At 38.8% G+C, this 24,519-nt stretch overlaps 2 non-coding genes and 1 pseudogene across 2 annotated transcripts; 1 reads left to right on the plus strand and 2 right to left on the minus strand.

The window, feature by feature from the left end:
* Positions 1-609: 609 nt before the first annotated feature.
* On the plus strand, positions 610-691 carry trnas-cga (transfer RNA serine (anticodon CGA)). The gene has a single exon. It is a non-coding gene; the product is annotated as a tRNA-Ser (tRNA).
* Positions 692-1,004: 313 nt separating this feature from the next.
* On the minus strand, positions 1,005-1,086 carry trnas-cga (transfer RNA serine (anticodon CGA)). Its single transcript has one exon. It is a non-coding gene; the product is annotated as a tRNA-Ser (tRNA).
* Positions 1,087-6,234: 5,148 nt separating this feature from the next.
* The window catches only part of LOC139220216 (myosin heavy chain, fast skeletal muscle-like), a 131,712-nt pseudogene continuing 113,427 nt past the window's right edge, over positions 6,235-24,519 (minus strand).

Consider the following 24,519-nt stretch of genomic DNA (forward strand, 5'->3'; position numbering starts at 1 on the left):
ATAGAATCAAAAGAACCTTTTCACCAAGGGCCTCTGCTGTTCCCCAAAAGTTCACCTCCAAATGAACCTGCTGGAGGCCCCAGAGCAACACTGAGCTACATGGCTCAGATGAACATCCATACCTCACACTCTCTGTGCAGTGTCAGCTGTGTTTCTGTGCTGGAATACTAACACATGTTGTTTCACGTCTACGTTGTGGTAACACAATCATTGAACAATATACAACATGTAAACACAACATTGAAGGTCAATCAATCCCTGCAAATCCGCCACAGACTAAAGTCTGTATGGTCTGGAAGAGGGAGAGACTTCTTTTATTTTATGTGGAAATGATGAGAATGTTTGGACTGCCCATAGGAGACCGCAGGTCTGTGTATCAAGCAGGAAAATGTCCATTCATAGTTCTTCCACCAGACATAGAATTTGTTGGAGAAGCTTCAAACTGAGGAGAAAGTAAAGTTTCAGGTTAGTTTGTGTCTGAGAGTCAGAGAGAAGCTGCAGGACCTTTTTATACAGGACCTGTAGAGCTGATTCCAGAAATTATTTAGTGCAATGTTATCAATACAAATACATCCAGGGTAGCTCCTGTTCTTCACTTCTTATGTGTGAGTTGTTGTGGCCGAGTGGTAAAGGCGATGGACTCGAAATCCATTGGGGTCTCCCCGCGCAGGTTCGAATCCGGCCGACAACGAGCTGATGTTAATATACTTAATGCTAGATATGGTACATTTCCACATGTAAGTTGGCTGTGATGATTAATCAGCACAATAAGACAACACTATGCTTATGTTGAGAGAGGAAAGCTTTGAAAGGAATTATTAAGTACATAAACAGACTAATAACCCTAATAATGCACCAACTGTCTCACCTGCTTTAACACCCACAATGTTGTTTAAGATGTTCTGTGTGCTCACAGTGATTTAGGAATATGCAACATGTGAACACACCTTTGAACAAATGAGGGTCTTAAAGCAGATTTTGCATTAAGTATATTAACATCAGCTCGTTGTCGGCAGGATTCGAACCTGCGCGGGGAGACCCCAATGGATTTCGAGTCCATCGCCTTTACCACTCGGCCACAACAACTCACACATAAGAAGTGAAGAACAGGAGCTACCCTGGATGTATTTGTATTGATAACATTGCACTAAATAATTTCTGGAATCAGCTCTACAGGTCCTGTATAAAAAGGTCCTGCAGCTTCTCTCTGACTCTCAGACACAAACTAACCTGAAACTTTACTTTCTCCTCAGTTTGAAGCTTCTCCAACAAATTCTATGTCTGGTGGAAGAACTATGAATGGACATTTTCCTGCTTGATACACAGACCTGCGGTCTCCTATGGGCAGTCCAAACATTCTCATCATGTCCACATAAAATAAAAGAAGTCTCTCCCTCTTCCAGACCATACAGACTTTAGTCTGTGGCGGATTTGCAGGGATTGATTGACCTTCAATGTTGTGTTACAATTGTATATTGTTCAATGATTGTGTTACCACAACGTAGATGTGAAACAACATGTGTTAGTATTCCAGCACAGAAACACAGCTGACACTGCACAGAGAGTGTGGGGTATGGATGTTCATCTGAGCCATGCAGCTCAGTGTTGCTCTGGGGCCTCCAGCAGGTTCATTTGTGGGTGAACTTTTGGGGAACAGCAGAGGCCCTTGGTGGAAAGGTTCTTTTGATTCTATGGAATTTCACAAAGTTTTCCACTGGAAATGATGAAATCATGATTCGATGCCACTTGTTGCTTTTACGGGACGTGCAGACCCTCAGTCTAACAGGACTGTGTGTATTGTTGCAGTGTGATGTGTTCGTCCACCTGAGAGACCGTGACTACTGGAGGAGGAGGAGGAGAATCTCTGCACGCCAGGCAGGGAGGGTTCAGGGAAGCCTGTAGCCTGCAGCAAGTGTCCACACTGCAGGAACAACCAGGTTAGACATCTGGATTAAAATAATAAAGGAAGAGGACAAATCATTCACTCGTCTACTGTTCAAGGATTCAGTATTGAAAATAATTGAAGTTAATTTGTATTGTCCTGAAATGGACAGAAGGACCTTTTGCTTTAAAAAAGTAGATTTCTCAACTGTCAGGATGTAAAAGAGGCCACGAGAAAGTTACTGCATGCTGGTCTTCATCATGTCACCGCCAACAAATTGATTTTAAAAATAGTTCATTCCTGACATTTATGTTTAATTTAGGTTAAAAACAGAATTACAAAGATGTGACCTGATTTCATGTAATTCTTTCATTCTCTCAAAGATAGATCAAATAGATAATAATACATTTATTTTACATTTTGAAATATTACTATCTGAATATTGTTATGCTATGTTGTTTGGTAGTAACTGGAATATTGTTTTAATAACTGTTTTAATTATAAGGTGGTGACTGAACCTGTTTCAGTTCATTTCTTCCTCTTAAGTGTACATTTTTAATCATTTGGAAGACCTGAAGTCTTAAAGAAGCCAAAGTGAGCCTGAGGTTTAACCAGGAGAGGTGACTACCCACCTCCAAAGGGTAGGAATAAAAACATCCAAACCACATTAAACAATTGAATTAAACATTGATGCCCTTTATAGGAAGGACCAGAGCCGTCTCTATTTGCTGAGGCGGTTGAGGTCCTTCAACATCTGCAGGACTATGCTCAGGATGTTCTATGAGTCTGTGGTAGCCAGTGCTATCTTCTATGCTGTGGTATGCTGGGGCAGCAGGCTGAGGGTAGAGGATGTCAATAGACTGAACAGACTGATCCGCAGGGCCAGTGACGTTGTGGGAGTGAAGCTCGACTCTCTGACGGTGGTGTCAGAGAGGAGAATGCTTCACAAAGTGGGAGCTATTTTGGACAATGTGTCCAACCCACTCCATGAAGTGCTGGTTAGATATAGGAGTTCTTTCAGTGCCAGACTAATTGTACCACGATGCACTACAGAGCGCCACAGGAAATCATTCCTGCCTGTGGCCATTAATCTATACAACTCCTCACTCTGAGTGTACATGTTGTTGTATATATTATATCATTATTATTATTATAATTTATATAATACATCTCCTCATTCTGAGTGTACATGTTCTTATATATTATTGTTGGTAATAGTAGTAGTAGTAGTAGTAGTATTAGTATTATATAACACATCTCCTCACTCAGAAGGTACACGTTGTTATATATTATTATTAGTAGTAGTGGTATTATTTGTATCATTATTATTATTATTATAATATGGTACAGCGACTCACTCTGTGTACATGTTGTTATGTGTTATTGTTGGTGGTAGTAGTAGTAGTGGTAGTATTATTAGTATTATATAATACATCTTCTCACTCTGAGTGTACATGTTGTTATATATTATTGTTGGTAGTAGTAGTAGTGGTAGTAGTATTATTGGTATTATATAGTACAGCACCTTACTATGATTGTGCATGTTGTTATATATTTTTATTAGTAGTATTATTATTAGTATTATTAGTAGTGGTATTATTGTTATTATTATTATAAGACTCTGGACTCACCTGGTGACATCATGTCGACAGAGCAGGTGACCTCACTTATGACATGTCCAGTGTGGGGACAGAAGTTTGTAAATAGGACCCACGGTGAGCTTCCAGCTTCAGACCTCCTCCCACAGAGGAGAAAGCTGGAGGGCTCTAAGGTTCTGAGCTGAGCCGGTCTGAGCTTCTGCTCCAGGCTGATGAAGGCACTCCTGCACACAGCAGGTGACCTCCAGTCAGGCAGAACAAAGGCTATGACTGCTTGTCTCCCAGCTGATGGACAGCTGCTTCCCTCGAGGGAGAGACTGAGTCTACTGACCTTGGCTAGAGGACTCCTGCACCCAGCAGGTGACCTAGTCAGGCAGACAACAGACTCTGACTGCTACCTTCTAGCTGGAGGACAGCTGCTTCCTCAGACTGAGAGACTGAGTCTGCTGCCATCTAGCCCTGGCTGGAGAAGTACTGCGTAATGCAGCTGATCTCCAGTCTGGCATAGCAGAGGCTCTGCTCTGTGGGCGAGGTCTGGGGTGGTGGTGGGGTTTTTCCTCCTCCCTTATATACACACATCTCTTTTTCTATGTCCAGCTGTGATGGGGTTGGTCTCATCCTGAGGACAACTTCCATCTTCCAAATGCTTTATTGGAGGAAAACATTTGGAACGTGTTTAACAGCAAAACCCCTGAGAGTCAGTCTCAGGTCCGTGCTGTCTGATCCTGTCCTGTAGAAATATTTCAGTGATTAATGCACTAACCGCGGCTGTGCCACGTGCCTAAAATGCACACAGCACTTTTCTGTATTTACTGACGTGCGTATCGATGCTGCTGCTGCTGTGTGATGACTACAAGTATTTCATAATGCAGGAAAAGATCAACATGTGGTTATGATTGTGGGGAGGTGTGTGTCTACAGACACAAATGGACCTGGAGGATTCCAATGCTGCTTTGTCTCCAGGCGCATCATTTAAATCAGATCATCTCAAACTGAGCGCATTAAATAACTCAAATCACAGTGTTACTGATAACAACATCATCTTAGTTACCAAATCAAGTTACCAAAAGAGAAGGCCAAGCCTTCCCTAGAGTTACTGCTGCCTACTGTGCACATAAATATACATAAGATATGATATGACTATGTGATGACATCGCTAGAAATTGTAGGTCTAGTCGCTGAGCTGAGAGCATGTCTCTACGCCACAGGAGTTGCCATGGTTACCCCGTCAGCAGCACTATTAACCACGACGTGCTGGATGTATTTGTATTTTCTTCATAGTGCATCATAGTGTGAATGAATATCAGACATCCTGGCTGCACACAATACATAATGTAATGCAGCAGAGACAGCAGTCATGAGGGTAATTGCTACTTTAATTTAAGGGATAACTCTGCCGAGAACAGGCTATCCAGGCTTAAAAATACTGGAGTTTTTCTATAAGCAAAAGATCTGAGTTGTTATAGTCTCTCACTGCCACCTGAGTATCTTCAGTCTGTGATTGTGTGACCTCTTCACTTTGACAGAGAGGCTCTTTATGACACATCCAGCTCAGGTTATTAGATAAACAAAACGCAAATCAATTTCACCCTCTGACAAATAACACAAAACACATTTTACAGGTGTGTGATGAAATTCTTTGAACAAGATGAATCTGTCTTAGAGATATATAGGGATATGGCAAATATCTTGTTTGAATTGAATTGCAGAGGGGTTAAGTGGTTTTATTGTCTTGTAGGTGTTGCCTGATTATTAAAAATGTAGAAAATGTGAAAGGGCATTTGCATGATGAGTTTTACAGCTCTAAGTGATTCATCTCTTTTGGAATCAAATGCTGGGCTGTGGCCAGGATTTCACTGGGGGGTTCAAACTAATAGAATGAACAGGATAGGAAACGTGTGTTGTCATGTTTTCCTGTCGTGTTAATTATCTCCTAATACATCAAGTATATTTGCTGCTTAAAACAGTGGGTATCTGTAAGTATGACAGAAATGAGTATTATACTCTCATGTCAGACATTAACTTCTAATCTGGGTCTCAGACAAATGAATTCCTGTAACGATGAGGACGCTGACAAGAGAGACTAAAGAAAACTGTAGAGAATCTGTGTGTCGCATGCGCTAAACAGGTTTGAGGTTGGAGTGACACAGTTAAATACATGCTTCATCTTGAATCATGAATCCTCTGAAGCCTGTCTAATTGGTCCACATGCTCCTTTGATGAGTTTGGTCTAATCATGGTTTATCCACCGCTCGCATGCTGGCATCAGTTATCGCATGTAGACAGTGAGGAGGATGGCTATTTTAACTCAGAATGTAAATGTCAGCAGGCATTCTGCTGGGATCCGCCCTGATCTCTGCAAACAGATGCTCAAATTAGATGCAAACTGCACACGCTGGGGGGGGGACTTATATAAACTGCACACTCCTACGAAACTGATTATATGTTACAGTGACTTCTACGACGGGCTAATTAGCACTAGATAGTTTAGCTAACCTGTAAATACATCAAGAATGATACGATCAATACTTGTTCTGGTTTGCAGACGCATTGCTTTGTTTTGCCTATACACTTTATCTAATGATGGACAATACGTGTCACTTGTTGTGGAGAAAAAAACAGACAAAGCTCATGCTTCGCACTGCTTTATTCTACTATAATCTCACAGCAACACAGTGTGGTTTGTTAACTCTGGCGAGTTTCTACTTGTACTAGGAAGTTGCAGAGGGGAAGTCTGCATCATCACTGCAAGGTCTACTCAGATTCAGCACCCTGAGATGGGACGGGACAGAATAGGACAGGAAAGCAGAGAAAAGAAAAAGAAAATATTTAAGCTTTTTTTGAATATTAAAAGCCGACTGTCTTAAAATGTGATGGTCTTCTAAATACAGGAACCAAAACTGGTGCAACCCAAAAGAAAAAACTGCATCTGGTGCAGCCTCGGACTCAAGAATAGACGCATCCAATGTTACCTTTCCAAACTCTCTGCTCTTGGTTCTCATCTTGCTGACCTGGGACTCAGCGATGTCGGCCCGTTCCTGCGCCTCCTCCAGCTCATGCTGCACCTTCCTTAGCTTTGCGAGGTGAGCATTTGCCTGCTCCTCCTGTAACACAAAAACATAAGCTCGTGTTGGCCAAACCCACGATAAAACAATGGTTCTCGTTTGTTTTTCCGTCACTCTTACGGTTTCTTCGTTCTGACGTTTGTACGCCTTGACTTTGAGCTGCAGCTTGTCTACCAGGTCCTGCAGCCTAGCAACGGTCTTCTTGTCCTCTTCACTCTGGTAAGTGAGCTCCTTCACTCTCCTCTCATATTTACGGATTCCCTTGATGGCTTCAGCAGCTCTTTTCTGTTCACCCTCCAGTTCACGCACCTGCGAGATGGAAGTTCAAACCCAACCTCAGCTGCCGTTTTTACTCTCAACAATGCGAAATGGATCTCATAAAGACGAGTGTGATACCCGAGCTTCCAATTTCTGGAGCTGCTTCTTGCCCCCCCTTCAAAGCCAGGTTCTCAGCCTCATCCAGGCGGTGCTGCAGATCCTTCACAGAGGCCTCCAAGTTCTTCTTCATCCTCTCCAGGTGGCTGCTGGTGTCCTGCTCTTTCTTCAGCTCCTCTGCCATCATGGCCGCCTGCGCAAACACGACAACAGCAGTGCTCAGGAGCCAGTTCCTGTTCAGCTAGTTTGCGGCTTCTCTCCGACTGTTCCAGGGCGGCCCTGAGCTCCTCCACCTCTGCCTGCATCAGGCTGCTCCTGCGCTCCACCGCGGCACCTGCTCCTTCGGGTCCTCCTGGCTCCGCAGTGCCTCATCCAGGTGAAGGGTTTGCTCCTGCAGAGAGACGGGCCGGTTAAAGTTGTGTGATTTAACCCAAATGGGTTTTAAACTCTTGCGATGAAGCTGCCAGTGAGCGACACTTTACTTTGAGGTGGGCTTGCATGTTCCTCAGCTGCTTCTGGGCTTCAGCTGCCTGCCGATCGGCATGGCTCAGCTGGATCTCTGTCTCGTTGAGGTCCGCCTCCATCTTCTTTCTGATTCTCATGGCGTCCTTCTTGCTGCGCGTCTCAGCATCTAAGGCAGACTGCATAGTGAGCCAGCTTGAGCTTGAGCCAGCTCCAGCTGGACGCGCAGAATTTTGGATTCCTCGTGTTCCAGAGAAGCCTGGAGTGCAGGTGAATACAGAAACATTGATAAACGCAGGGATGCCACTTCAAGGTGTAAATCATTTCTTTCTATTATGCCAGGGTACTTCAGCTTCTTCCAAAGCAGTCTTCTCAGTCTCAGTTTGTTTCTTAGTCTTCTCCAGCTCATGGATGGCTTTGCCATTCTCTCCAAGTTGTTCAATCAAATCAGAGATTTCCTCTAAAAATGTAAATAGGTATCTTCAATTAACAGCCAAATGAAAACAAACTAAAATGAATTCTTCTGATCATGTCATATATGGGGAGGATGCACGACTGTCTAGTGCTCCCTGTCACATATCAACATAGCATCTTTGGCATCAGTAGTGTTTTTTCAAGATCCTGAAGATCACGTTCCAGATGAACTCTGCTCTTACAGTAATATACATACGTTGCAGGTTTTTATTCTCTCATTTGAGGACCTTGAGGTGCTGCAGAGCTTCCTCGTAAGAGTTCTTAATTTTGAAGAGCTCGGTGCTGAGGGAGCGAGACTCCTTCTATGATCCATCCAGCTCAGCCTGACTCTCTTCGTACTTCTGCTTCCACTCAGTCAGAATCTAAGCAAGACACAAAGTTTTGTTCCTGATAAGGATGTTGTGCACTAAATTTAGAAGGTCACTGATTTGAACTTTTCTAACTGAATGTTTAGAACGATCCCAGCAGTAGGATGTCTCTGTTACCTTATCGAAGCTTCTCTGCTTTTTATCCAGGCAAGCTGCTTGAGCATTTGCCCTTTCCACATCAGCCATGAGGTCCTCCACCTCTCCTTGCAGTCTCTGCTTTGTCTTCTCCAGCGACGAGCACTTGGCATTCGTGGCCTCAATGGCTTCCTCAGCCTCCTGCAAACGCTTAGCTAGCTTTTTCCTGAGCATAACAAAGTTCAACATCAATAATGATTTACGTCATTTACATGTCAAAAATCTAAATATCATAACTCTTGTATTATCTATATGAGAGAAACTCTCACTTGGCCTCCTCCAGTTCATCATTGCGCTGGATGGCCACTGGCTCCACTGTTGGCCTTGGACAGTGCTGTCTGGAGCTCAGCCTTGGCCTCCTGCTCCTCCTAAAACTGCTCCCTCAGCAGATCGCAGTCGTGACGGGCAGAATGCAGAGCGTGAGCGAGGGCGCTCTTGGCCTAACAGAGAGGCATATTTGGCATCAAAATCAGAGTTTATCTGGATAATCTTATACTAAGCTAGATTTATCATCTGCAGGTGTCTACACACACTTTTCTCCTCTACGCAGAATGAAAAAACAAATAAATTCAGCTGGATTAAACCAGCTGTGTGGAACATTTGTTTGAGACGGTAATCTTTTATTTCACGCAAGCCTTTATTAATTTATTTATCTATTTTGAGTTTCTTTTTTATCTGGAGTATCAGAAACAGACATCGTTTGGCGAGAACCGTAAAGGAATGAACTTTCATTTTTATGTAAAAGTCCCAGACTCCAGCTCCAAGTCAGTATATATATACAGTGGTGTGAAAAAGTATTTGCCCCCTTGCAGATTTCTTCTGTTTTGCTTTATTGTCACACTTACGTGTTTCAGATCATCAAACCAATTTCAATATCAGACATAGATGACCTGAGTAAAACACTTAGAATAGTTAAAGATGATGAATTACATTAGTTGGCTGAAGTTTCTTAAGATAATTTGTCTGTATTCAACAATGTTGAATACATGTGTTATCATGGACTGATAGACTTACATTTCTGCCCAGAAAACACTTAGAATAGTTAAAGGTGATGAATTAAATTAGGTGGATGAAGTTTCTTAAGATAATTTGTCTGTATTCAACATTTCATTTTGGCTTTCTCTCACCATTCTAGGCCTATTTTGGACACAGGAGGTGAATTGTCTTTCCAGGGGCTGGCAAACCTGAACTTCTGTACAGGAAACACTCAGAATAGTTAAAGATGATGAATTACATTAGTTGGATGAAGTTTATCCAGCTAATTTGTATGTATTCAATAGTATCCATTTTGGCTTTCTCTCACCATTCTAAGCCTAGGAAACACTCAGAATAGTTAAAGATGATGAATTACATTAGTTGGATGAAGTTTCTCCAGCTAATTTGTCTGTATTCAACAGTGTCCATTTTGGCTTTCTCTCACCATTCTAAGCCTATTTTGGACACAGGAGGTGAAATGTGTTATCATGGACTGATAGACTTACATTTCTGCCCAGTAAACACTTAGGATAGTTAAAGATGATGAATTACATTAGTTGGATGGAGTTTCTTAAGATAATTTGTCGGTATTCAACAGTGTCCATTTTGGCTTTCTCTCACCATTCTAAGCCTAGGAAACGCTCAGAATAGTTAAAGATGATGAATTACATTAGTTGGATGGAGTTTCTTAAGATAATTTGTCTGTATTCAACAGTGTCCATTTTGGCTTTCTCTCACCATTCTAAGCCTATTTTGGACATAGGAGGTGAATTGTCTTTCCAGGGGCTGGCAAACCTGAACTTCTGTACAGGAAACACTCAGAATAGTTAAAGATGATGAATTACATTAGTTGGATGAAGTTTCTCCACCTAATTTGTCTGTTTTCAACAGTGTCCATTTTGTCTTCCTCTCACCATTCTAACCCTAGGAAACACTCAGAATAGTTAAAGATGATGAATTACATTAGTTGGATGAAGTTTCTCCAGCTAATTTGTCTGTATTCAACAGTATCCATTTTGTCTTTCTCTCACCATTCTAAGCCTAGGAAACACTCAGAATAGTTAAAGATGATGAATTACATTAGTTGGATGAAGTTTCTCCAGCTAATTTGTCTGTATTCAACAGTGTCCATTTTGGCTTTCTCTCACCATTCTAAGCCTAGGAAACACTCAGAATAGTTAAAGATGATGAATTACATTAGTTGGATGGAGTTTCTCCAGCTAATTTGTCTGTATTCAACAGTGTCCATTTTGGCTTTCTCTCACCATTCTAAGCCTATTTTGGACACAGGAGGTGAAATGTGTTATCATGGACTGATAGACTTACATTTCTGCCCAGAAAACACTTAGAATAGTAAAAGATGATGAATTACATTAGTTGGATGGAGTTTCTTAAGGTAATTTGTCTGTATTCAACAGTGTCCATTTTGGCTTTCTCTCACCATTCTAAGCCTAGGAAACACTCAGAATAGTTAAAGATGATGAATTACATTAGTTGGATGGAGTTTCTTAAGATAATTTGTCTGTATTCAACAGTGTCCATTTTGGCTTTCTCTCACCATTCTAAGCCTATTTTGGACACAGGAGGTGAATTGTCTTTCCAGGGGCTGGCAAACCTGAACTTCTGTACAGGAAACACCCAGAATAGTTAAAGATGATGAATTACATTAGTTGGATGAAGTTTCTCCAGCTAATTTGTCTGTATTCAACAGTGTCCATTTTGGCTTTCTCTCACCATTCTAAGCCTAGGAAACACTCAGAATAGTTAAAGATGATGAATTACATTAGTTGGATGAAGTTTCTCAAGATAATTTGTCTGTATTCAACAGTGTCCATTTTGGCTTTCTCTCACCATTCTAAGCCTATTTTGGACACAGGAGGTGAATTGTCTTTCCAGGGGCTGGCAAACCTGAACTTCTGTACAGGAAACACCCAGAATAGTTAAAGATGATGAATTACATTAGTTGGATGAAGTTTCTCCAGCTAATTTGTCTGTATTCAACAGTGTCCATTTTGGCTTTCTCTCACCATTCTAAGCCTAGGAAACACTCAGAATAGTTAAAGATGATGAATTACATTAGTTGGATGAAGTTTCTCCAGCTAATTTGTCTGTATTCAACAGTGTCCATTTTGGCTTTCTCTCACCATTCTAAGCCTATTTTGGACACAGGAGGTGAATTGTCTTTCCAGGGGCTGGCAAACCTGAACTTCTGTACAGGAAACACTCAGAATAGTTAAAGATGATGAATTACATTAGTTGGATGAAGTTTCTCCAGTCAGACCCAGAAACACTATTCACCTCCTGTGTCCAATGAGCTTAGTTTGGGGAGAAAACATGAACATGAACGTATGATGAACACATACAAATTATCTTAAGAAACTTGACTAATGTAATTCATCATCTTTAACTATTCTGAGTGTTTCTGCACAGCATTTCAGCTTTGCCAGTGTTTCCTGCACAGGATTTCAGATGTGCCAGTGTTTCCTGCACAGGATTTCAGACCTGTCAGACCCAGAAACACAATTCACCTCCTGTGTCCAATAAGCTTGTTTAGGGAGAAAACATGAAAATGAACGTATGATGTACAAAGACAAATTATCTTAACAAACTTGATCTTTCTAATGTAATTCATCATATTAAACTGTTCTGAGTGTTTCCTGTACAGGATTTCAGGTGTGCCAGTGTTTCCTGCACAGGATTTCAGGTGAGCCAGTGTTTCTTGCACAGGATTTCAGACCTGTCAGACCCAGAAACATAATTCACCTCCTTTGTCCAATGAGCTTAGTTTGGGGATAAAACATGAAAATGAACGTATGATGTACATAGACAAATTATCTTAACAAACTTGATCTTTCTAATGTAATTCATCATATTAAACTGTTCTGAGTGTTTCCTGTACAGGATTTCAGGTGTGCCAGTGTTTCCTGCACAGGATTTCAGGTGAGCCAGTGTTTCTTGCACAGGATTTCAGACCTGTCAGACCCAGAAACATAATTCACCTCCTTTGTCCAATGAGCTTAGTTTGGGGATAAAACATGAACATGAACGTATGATGAACACAGACAAATTATCTGAAACATGATGCATTACATTAGTTAGATCAAGTTTCTTAACTATTCTGAGTGTTTCCTGTACAGAATTTCAGGTGTGCCAGTGTTTCCTGCACAGGATTTCAGACCTGTCAGACCCAGAAACACAATTCACCTCTTGTGTCAAAAGTAAGCTTAGTTTGGGGAGAAAACATGAAAATGAACGTATGATGAACACAGACAAATTATCTTAAGAAACTTGATTTTACTAATGCAATTCATCATCTTAAACTATTCTGAGTGTTTCCTGTACAGGATTTCAGGTGTGCCAGTGTTTCCTGCACAGGATTTCAGACCTGTCAGACCCAGAAACACAATTCACCTCCTGTGTCCAATGAGCTTAGTTTGGGGAGAAAACATGAAAATGAACGAATGATGAACACAGACAAATTATCTTAAGAAACTTGATCTTACTAATGTAATTGATCATCTTAAACTATTCTGAGTGTTTCCTGTACAGGATTTCAGGTGTGCCAATGTCTCCTGTACAGGATTTCAGGTGTGCCAGTGTTTCCTGCACAGGATTTCAGACCTGTCAGACCCAGAAACACAATTCACCTCCTGTGTCCAATGAGCTTAATTCAGGGAGAAAAGGTGAAAATGAACGTATGATGAACGCAGACAAATTATCTTAAGAAACTTGATCTTACTCATGTAATTCATCATCTTTAACTATTCTGAATGTTTCCTGTACAGGATTTCAGGTGTGCCAGTGTTTCCTGTACAGGATTTCAGGTGTGCCAGTGTTTCCTGCACAGGATTTCAGACCTGTCAGACCCAGAAACACAATTCACCTCCTGTGTCCAATGAGCTTAGTTTGGGGAGAAAACATGAAAATGAACGAATGATGAACACAGACAAATTATCTTAAGAAACTTGATCTTACTAATGTAATTCATCATCTTTAAGTATTCTGAGTGTTTCTGCACAGCATTTCAGCTGTGCCAGTGTTTCCTGTACAGGATTTCAGGTGTGCCAGTGTTTCTTGCACAGGATTTCAGACCTGTCAGACCCAGAAACATAATTCACCTCCTGTGTCCAATGAGCTTAATTCAGGGAGAAAAGGTGAAAATGAACGTATGATGAACGCAGACAAATTATCTTAAGAAACTTGATCTTACTCATGTAATTCATCATCTTTGACTATTCTGAATGTTTCCTGTGCAGGATTTCAGCTGTGCCAGTGTTTCCTGCACAGGATTTCAGGTGTGCCAGTGTTTCCTGCACAGGATTTCAGACCTGTCAGACCCAGAAACACAATTCACCTCTTGTGTCTAAAATAAGCTTAGTTTGGGGAGAAAACATGAAAATGAACGTATGATGAACACAGACAAATTATCTTAAGAAACTTGATCTTATTAATGTAATTCATCATCTTTAACTATTCTGAGTGTTTCCTGTACAGGATTTCAGGTGTGCCAGTGTTTCCGGCATCGTATTTCAGGTGTGCCAGTCTTTCCTGCACAGGATTTCAGACCTGTCAAACCCAGAAACACAATTCACCTCCTTTGTCCAATGAGCTTAGTTTGGGGATAAAACATGAACATGAACGTATGATGAACACAGACAAATTATCTTAAACATGATGAATTACTTTAGTTAGATCAAGTTTCTTAACTATTCTGAGTGTTTCCTGTACAGGATTTCAGGTGTGCCAGTGTTTCCTGCACAGGATTTCAGGTGAGCCAGTGTTTCTTGCACAGGATTTCAGACCTGTCAGACCAAGAAACACAATTCACCTCCTGTGTCCAATGAGCTTAGTTTGTGGAGGAAACATGAACATGAAAGTATGATGAACAAAGACAAATTATCTTAACAAACTTGATCTTAGTAATGTAATTCATCATCTTTAACTATGCTGAGTGTTTCTGCACCTCATTTCAGCTGTGCCAGTGTTTCCTGCACAGGATTTCAGGTGTGCCAGTGTTTCCTACACAGGATTTCAGACCTGTCAGACCCAGAAACACAATTCACCTCTTGTGTCTAAAATAAGCTTAGTTTGGGAAGAAAACATGAAAATGAACGTGTAATGAACACAGACAAATTATCTTAAACATGATGAATTACTTTAGTTAGATCAAGTTTCTTAACTATTCTGAGTGTTTCCTGTACAGGATTTCAGGTTGGCCAGCCCCTGGAAAGACAATTCACCTCCTGTGTCCAAAATAGGTTTAGAATGGTGAGAGAAAGCCAAAATGGACACTGTTGAATACAGACAAATTATCTTAAGAAACTCCATCCAACTAATGTAATTCATCATCTTTAACTATTCTAAGTGTTTTCTGGGCAGAAATGTAAGTCTATCAGTCCATGATAACACATTTCACCTCCTGTGTCCAAAATAGGCTTAGAATGGTGAGAGAAAGCCAAAATGGACACTGTTGAATACAGACAAATTATCTGGAGAAACTCCATCCAACTAATGTAATTCATCATCTTTAACTATTCTGAGTGTTTCCTAGGCTTAGAATGGTGAGAGAAAGACAAAATGGACACTGTTGAATACAGACAATTTAGCTGGAGAAACTCCATCCAACTAATGTAATTCATCATCTTTAACTATTCTGAGTGTTTCCTAGGCTTAGAATGGTGAGAGAAAGACAAAATGGACACTGTTGAATACAGACAAATTATCTTAAGAAACTCCATCCAACTAATGTAATTCATCATCTTTAACTATTCTGAGTGTATCCTAGGCTTAGAATGGTGAGAGAAAACCAAAATGGACACTGTTGAATACATACAAATTATCTTAAGAAACTCCATCCAACTAATGTAATCCATCATCTTTAACAATTCTGAGTGTTTCCTCGGTTTAGAATGGTGAGAGAAAGCCAAAATGGACACTGTTGAATACAGACAAATTATCTTAAGAAACTCCATCCAACTAATGTAATTCATCATCTTTAACTATTCTAAGTGTTTTCTGGGCAGAAATGTAAGTCTATCAGTCCATGATAACACATTTCACCTCCTGTGTCCAAAATAGGCTTAGAATGGTGAGAGAAAGCCAAAATGGACACTGTTGAATACAGACAAATTATCTGGAGAAACTCCATCCAACTAATGTAATTCATCATCTTTAACTATTCTGAGTGTTTCCTAGGCTTAGAATGGTGAGAGAAAGACAAAATGGACACTGTTGAATACAGACAATTTAGCTGGAGAAACTCCATCCAACTAATGTAATTCATCATCTTTAACTATTCTGAGTGTTTCCTAGGCTTAGAATGGTGAGAGAAAGACAAAATGGACACTGTTGAATACAGACAAATTATCTTAAGAAACTCCATCCAACTAATGTAATTCATCATCTTTAACTATTCTGAGTGTATCCTAGGCTTAGAATGGTGAGAGAAAACCAAAATGGACACTGTTGAATACATACAAATTATCTTAAGAAACTCCATCCAACTAATGTAATCCATCATCTTTAACAATTCTGAGTGTTTCCTCGGTTTAGAATGGTGAGAGAAAGCCAAAATGGACACTGTTGAATACAGACAAATTATCTTAAGAAACTCCATCCAACTAATGTAATTCATCATCTTTAACTATTCTGAGTGTTTTCTGGGCAGAAATGTAAGTCTATCAGTCCATGATAACACATTACACCTCCTGTGTCCAAAATAGGCTTAGAATGGTGAGAGAAAGCCAAAATGGACACTGTTGAATACAGACAAATTATCTTAAGAAACTCCATCCAACTAATGTAATTCATCATCTTTAACTATTCTGAGTGTTTCCTAGGCTTAGAATGGTGAGAGAAAGCCAAAATGGACACTGTTGAAAACAGACAAATTAGCTGGACAAACTTCATCCACCTAATGTAATTCATCATCTTTAACTATTCTGAGTGTTTCCTGTACAGAAGTTCAGGTTTGCCATCGCCTGGAAAGACAATTCACCTCCTGTGTCCAAAATTGGCTTAGAATGGTGAGAGAAAGCCAAAATGGACACTATTGAATACAGACAAATTATCTTAAGAAACTCCATCCAACTAATATAATTCATCATCTTTAACTATTCTGAGTGTTTCCTAGGCTCAGAATGGTGAGAGAAAACCAAAATGGACACTGTTGAATACAGTCAAATTATCTTAAGAAACTCCATCCAACTAATGTAATTCATCATCTTTTACTATTCTAAGTGTTTTCTGGGCAGAAATGTAAGTCTATCAGTCCATGATAACACATTTCACCTCCTGTGTCCAAAATACGCTTAGAATGGTGAGAGAAAGCCAAAATGGACACTGTTGAATACAGACAAATTATCTTAAGAAACTCCATCCAACTAATGTAATTCATCATCTTTAACTATTCTAAGTGTTTTCTGGGCAGAAATGTAAGTCTATCAGTCCATGATAACACATTTCACCTCCTGTGTCCAAAATAGGCTTAGAATGGTGAGAGAAAACCAAAATGGACACTGTTGAATACAGACAAATTATCTTAAGAAACTCCATCCAACTAATGTAATTCATCATCTTTAACTATTCTAAGTGTTTTCTGGGCAGAAATGTAAGTCTATCAGTCCATGATAACACATTTCACCTCCTGTGTCCCAAATAGGCTTAGAATGGTGAGAGAAAGCCAAAATGGACACTGTTGAATACAGACAAATTATCTTAAGAAACTCCATCCAACTAATGTAATTCATCATCTTTAACTATTCTGAGTGTATCCTAGGCTTAGAATGGTGAGAGAAAGCCAAAATGGACACTGTTGAATACAGACATATTAGCTGGAGAAACTTCATCCAACTAATGTAATTCATCATCTTTAACTATTCTGAGTGTTTCCTAGGCTTAGAATGGTGAGAGAAAGACAAAATGGACACTGTTGAATACAGACAAATTATCTTAAGAAACTCCATCCAACTAATGTAATTCATCATCTTTAACTATTTTGAGTGTTTCCTAGGCTTAGAATGGTGAGAGAAAGCCAAAATGGACACTATTAAATACAGACAAATTATCTTAAGAAACTTCATCCAACTAATGTAATTCATCATCTTTAACTATTCTGAGTGTTTCCTAGGCTTAGAATGGTGAGAGAAAGCCAAAATGGACACTATTGAATACAGACAAATTATCTTAAGAAACTTCATCCAACTAATGTAATTCATCATCTTTAACTATTCTGAGTGTTTCCTAGGCTTAGAATGGTGAGAGAAAGCCAAAATGGACACTGTTGAATACAGACAAATTATCTTAAGAAACTCCATCCAACTAATGTAATTCATCATCTTTAACTATTCTGAGTGTTTTCCTGCACAGAAATTCAGGTTTGCCAGCCCCTGGAAAGACAATTCACCTCCTGTGTCCAAAATAAGCTTAGAATGGTGAGAGAAAGCCAAAATGGACACTGTTGAATACAGACAAATTATCTTAAGAAACTCCATCCAACTAATGTAATTCATCATTTTTAACTATTCTGAGTGTTTCCTAGGCTTAGAATGGTGAGAGAAAGCCAAAATGGACACTGTTGAATACAGACAAATTAGCTGGACAAACTTCATCCAACTAATGTAATTCATCATCTTTAACAATTCTGAGTGTTTCCTGCACAGAAATTCAGGTTTGCCAGCCCCTGGAAAGACAATTCACCTCCTGTGTCCAAAATTGGCTTAGAATGGTGAGAGAAAGCCAAAATGGACACTGTTGAATACAGACAAATTATCTTAAGAAACTCCATCCAACTAATATAATTCATCATCTTTAACTATTCTGAGTGTTTCCTAGGCTCAGAATGGTGAGAGAAAACCAAAATGGACACTGTTGAATACAGTCAAATTATCTTAAGAAACTCCATCCAACTAATGTAATTCATCATCTTTTACTATTCTAAGTGTTTTCTGGGCAGAAATGTAAGTCTATCAGTCCATGATAACACATTTCACCTCCTGTGTCCAAAATACGCTTAGAATGGTGAGAGAAAGCCAAAATGGACACTGTTGAATACAGACAAATTATCTTAAGAAACTCCATCCAACTAATGTAATTCATCATCTTTAACTATTCTAAGTGTTTTCTGGGCAGAAATGTAAGTCTATCAGTCCATGATAACACATTTCACCTCCTGTGTCCAAAATAGGCTTAGAATGGTGAGAGAAAACCAAAATGGACACTGTTGAATACAGACAAATTATCTTAAGAAACTCCATCCAACTAATGTAATTCATCATCTTTAACTATTCTAAGTGTTTTCTGGGCAGAAATGTAAGTCTATCAGTCCATGATAACACATTTCACCTCCTGTGTCCCAAATAGGCTTAGAATGGTGAGAGAAAGCCAAAATGGACACTGTTGAATACAGACAAATTATCTTAAGAAACTCCATCCAACTAATGTAATTCATCATCTTTAACTATTCTGAGTGTATCCTAGGCTTAGAATGGTGAGAGAAAGCCAAAATGGACACTGTTGAATACAGACATATTAGCTGGAGAAACTTCATCCAACTAATGTAATTCATCATCTTTAACTATTCTGAGTGTTTCCTAGGCTTAGAATGGTGAGAGAAAGACAAAATGGACACTGTTGAATACAGACAAATTATCTTAAGAAACTCCATCCAACTAATGTAATTCATCATCTTTAACTATTTTGAGTGTTTCCTAGGCTTAGAATGGTGAGAGAAAGCCAAAATGGACACTATTAAATACAGACAAATTATCTTAAGAAACTTCATCCAACTAATGTAATTCATCATCTTTAACTATTCTGAGTGTTTCCTAGGCTTAGAATGGTGAGAGAAAGCCAAAATGGACACTATTGAATACAGACAAATTATCTTAAGAAACTTCATCCAACTAATGTAATTCATCATCTTTAACTATTCTGAGTGTTTCCTAGGCTTAGAATGGTGAGAGAAAGCCAAAATGGACACTGTTGAATACAGACAAATTATCTTAAGAAACTCCATCCAACTAATGTAATTCATCATCTTTAACTATTCTGAGTGTTTTCCTGCACAGAAATTCAGGTTTGCCAGCCCCTGGAAAGACAATTCACCTCCTGTGTCCAAAATAAGCTTAGAATGGTGAGAGAAAGCCAAAATGGACACTGTTGAATACAGACAAATTATCTTAAGAAACTCCATCCAACTAATGTAATTCATCATTTTTAACTATTCTGAGTGTTTCCTAGGCTTAGAATGGTGAGAGAAAGCCAAAATGGACACTGTTGAATACAGACAAATTAGCTGGACAAACTTCATCCAACTAATGTAATTCATCATCTTTAACAATTCTGAGTGTTTCCTGCACAGAAATTCAGGTTTGCCAGCCCCTGGAAAGACAATTCACCTCCTGTGTCCAAAATTGGCTTAGAATGGTGAGAGAAAGCCAAAATGGACACTGTTGAATACAGACAAATTATCTTAAGAAACTCCATCCAACTAATGTAATTCATCATCTTTAACTATTCTGAGTGTTTCCTAGGCTTAGAATGGTGAGAGAAAGCCAAAATGGACACTATTGAATACAGACAAATTATCTTAAGAAACTCCATCCAACTAATGTAATTCATCATCTTTAACTATTCTGAGTGTTTCCTAGGCTTAGAATGGTGAGAGAAAGCCAAAATGGACACTGTTGAATACAGACAAATTATCTTAAGAAACTCCATCCAACTAATGTAATTCATCATCTTTAACTATTCTGAGTGTTTTCCTGCACAGAAATTCAGGTTTGCCAGCCCCTGGAAAGACAATTCACCTCCTGTGTCCAAAATAAGCTTAGAATGGTGAGAGAAAGCCAAAATGGACACTGTTGAATACAGACAAATTATCTTAAGAAACTCCATCCAACTAATGTAATTCATCATCTTTAACTATTCTGAGTGTTTTCCTGCACAGAAATTCAGGTTTGCCAGCCCCTGGAAAGACAATTCACCTCCTGTGTCCAAAATAAGCTTAGAATGGTGAGAGAAAGCCAAAATGGACACTGTTGAATACAGACAAATTATCTTAAGAAACTCCATCCAACTAATGTAATTCATCATCTTTAACTATTCTGAGTGTTTCCTAGGCTTAGAATGGTGAGAGAAAGACAAAATGGACACTGTTGAATACAGACAAATTATCTTAAGAAACTTCATCCAACTAATGTAATTCATCATCTTTAACTATTCTGAGTGTTTCCTAGGCTTAGAATGGTGAGAGAAAGCCAAAATGGACACTGTTGAATACAGACAAATTATCTTAAGAAACTCCATCCAACTAATGTAATTCATCATCTTTAACTATTCTGAGTGTTTCCTAGGTTTAGAATGGTGAGAGAAAACCAAAATGGACACTGTTGAATACAGACAAATTATCTTAAGAAACTCCATCCAACTAATGTAATTCATCATCTTTTACTATTCTAAGTGTTTTCTGGGCAGAAATGTAAGTCTATCAGTCCATGATAACACATTACACCTCCTGTGTCCAAAATAGGCTTAGAATGGTGAGAGAAAGCCAAAATGGACACTGTTGAATACAGACAAATTATCTTAAGAAACTCCATCCAACTAATGTAATTCATCATCTTTAACTATTCTGAGTGTTTCCTAGGCTTAGAATGGTGAGAGAAAGCCAAAATGGACACTGTTGAAAACAGACAAATTAGCTGGACAAACTTCATCCAACTAATGTAATTCATCATCTTTAACTATTCTGAGTGTTTTCCTGCACAGAAATTCAGGTTTGCCAGCCCCTGGAAAGACAATTCACCTCCTGTGTCCAAAATAAGCTGAGAATGGTGAGAGAAAGCCAAAATGGACACTGTTGAATACAGACAAATTATCTTAAGAAACTCCATCCAACTAATGTAATTCATCATTTTTAACTATTCTGAGTGTTTCCTAGGCTTAGAATGGTGAGAGAAAGCCAAAATGGACACTGTTGAATACAGACAAATTAGCTGGACAAACTTCATCCAACTAATGTAATTCATCATCTTTAACTATTCTGAGTGTTTCCTGCACAGAAATTCAGGTTTGCCAGCCCCTGGAAAGACAATTCACCTCCTGTGTCCAAAATTGGCTTAGAATGGTGAGAGAAAGCCAAAATGGACACTGTTGAATACAGACAAATTATCTTAAGAAACTCCATCCAACTAATGTAATTCATCATCTTTAACTATTCTGAGTGTTTTCCTGCACAGAAATTCAGGTTTGCCAGCCCCTGGAAAGACAATTCACCTCCTGTGTCCAAAATAAGCTTAGAATGGTGAGAGAAAGCCAAAATGGACACTGTTGAATACAGACAAATTATCTTAAGAAACTCCATCCAACTAATGTAATTCATCATCTTTAACTATTCTGAGTGTTTCCTAGGCTTAGAATGGTGAGAGAAAGCCAAAATGGACACTATTGAATACAGACAAATTATCTTAAGAAACTCCATCCAACTAATGTAATTCATCATCTTTAACTATTCTGAGTGTTTCCTAGGCTTAGAATGGTGAGAGAAAGACAAAATGGACACTGTTGAATACAGACAAATTAGCTGGAGAAACTTCATCCAACTAATGTAATTCATCATCTTTAACTATTCTGAGTGTTTCCTAGGTTTAAAATGGTGAGAGAAAGACAAAATGGACACTGTTGAATACAGACAAATTAGCTGGAGAAACTTCATCCAACTAATGTAATTCATCATCATTAACTATTCTGAGTGTTTTCCTGTACAGAAGTTCAGGTTTGCCAGCCCCTGGAAAGACAATTCACCTCCTGTGTCCAAAATAGGCTTAGAATGGTGAGAGAAAGCCAAAATGGACACTATTGAATACAGACAAATTATCTTAAGAAACTTCATCCAACTAATGTAATTCATCATCTTTAACTATTCTGAGTGTTTCCTAGGCTTAGAGTGGTGAGAGAAAACCAAAATGGACACTGTTGAATACAGACAAATTATCTTAAGAAACTCCATCCAACTAATGTAATTCATCATCTTTTACTATTCTAAGTGTTTTCTGGGCAGAAATGTAAGTCTATCAGTCCATGATAACACATTTCACCTCCTGTGTCCAAAATACGCTTAGAATGGTGAGAGAAAGCCAAAATGGACACTGTTGAATACAGACAAATTATCTTAAGAAACTCCATCCAACTAATGTAATTCATCATCTTTAACTATTCTAAGTGTTTTCTGGGCAGAAATGTAAGTCTATCAGTCCATGATAACACATTTCACCTCCTGTGTCCAAAATAGGCTTAGAATGGTGAGAGAAAGCCAAAATGGACACTGTTGAATACAGACAAATTATCTTAAGAACCTCCATCCAACTAATGTAATTCATCATCTTTAACTATTCTGAGTGTATCCTAGGCTTAGAATGGTGAGAGAAAACCAAAATGGACACTGTTGAATACATACAAATTATCTTAAGAAACTCCATCCAACTAATGTAATCCATCATCTTTAACAATTCTGAGTGTTTCCTCGGTTTAGAATGGTGAGAGAAAGCCAAAATGGACACTGTTGAATACAGACAAATTATCTTAAGAAACTCCATCCAACTAATGTAATTCATCATCTTTAACTATTCTGAGTGTTTCCTAGGCTTAGAATGGTGAGAGAAAGCCAAAATGGACACTGTTGAATACAGACAAATTAGCTGGAGAAACTTCATCCAACTAATGTAATTCATCATCTTTAACTATTCTGAGTGTTTCCTAGGCTTAGAATGGTGAGAGAAAGACAAAATGGACACTGTTGAATACAGACAAATTATCTTAAGAAACTTCATCCAACTAATGTAATTCATCATCTTTAACTATTTTGAGTGTTTCCTAGGCTTAGAATGGTGAGAGAAAGCCAAAATGGACACTATTAAATACAGACAAATTATCTTAAGAAACTTCATCCAACTAATGTAATTCATCATCTTTAACTATTCTGAGTGTTTCCTAGGCTTAGAATGGTGAGAGAAAGCCAAAATGGACACTATTGAATACAGACAAATTATCTTAAGAAACTTCATCCAACTAATGTAATTCATCATCTTTAACTATTCTGAGTGTTTCCTAGGCTTAGAATGGTGAGAGAAAGCCAAAATGGACACTGTTGAATACAGACAAATTATCTTAAGAAACTCCATCCAACTAATGTAATTCATCATCTTTAACTATTCTGAGTGTTTTCCTGCACAGAAATTCAGGTTTGCCAGCCCCTGGAAAGACAATTCACCTCCTGTGTCCAAAATAAGCTTAGAATGGTGAGAGAAAGCCAAAATGGACACTGTTGAATACAGACAAATTATCTTAAGAAACTCCATCAAACTAATGTAATTCATCATTTTTAACTATTCTGAGTGTTTCCTAGGCTTAGAATGGTGAGAGAAAGCCAAAATGGACACTGTTGAATACAGACAAATTAGCTGGAGAAACTTCATCCAACTAATGTAATTCATCATCTTTAACTATTCTGAGTGTTTCCTGTACAGAAGTTCAGGTTTGCCATCGCCTGGAAAGACAATTCACCTCCTGTGTCCAAAATTGGCTTAGAATGGTGAGAGAAAGCCAAAATGGACACTATTGAATACAGACAAATTATCTTAAGAAACTCCATCCAACTAATATAATTCATCATCTTTAACTATTCTGAGTGTTTCCTAGGCTCAGAATGGTGAGAGAAAACCAAAATGGACACTGTTGAATACAGTCAAATTATCTTAAGAAACTCCATCCAACTAATGTAATTCATCATCTTTTACTATTCTAAGTGTTTTCTGGGCAGAAATGTAAGTCTATCAGTCCATGATAACACATTTCACCTCCTGTGTCCAAAATACGCTTAGAATGGTGAGAGAAAGCCAAAATGGACACTGTTGAATACAGACAAATTATCTTAAGAAACTCCATCCAACTAATGTAATTCATCATCTTTAACTATTCTAAGTGTTTTCTGGGCAGAAATGTAAGTCTATCAGTCCATGATAACACATTTCACCTCCTGTGTCCAAAATAGGCTTAGAATGGTGAGAGAAAACCAAAATGGACACTGTTGAATACAGACAAATTATCTTAAGAAACTCCATCCAACTAATGTAATTCATCATCTTTAACTATTCTAAGTGTTTTCTGGGCAGAAATGTAAGTCTATC

The sequence above is a fragment of the Pempheris klunzingeri genome, chromosome 20 (genome assembly GCF_042242105.1).
Source record: "Pempheris klunzingeri isolate RE-2024b chromosome 20, fPemKlu1.hap1, whole genome shotgun sequence".
Classification (NCBI taxonomy): domain Eukaryota; kingdom Metazoa; phylum Chordata; class Actinopteri; order Acropomatiformes; family Pempheridae; genus Pempheris; species Pempheris klunzingeri.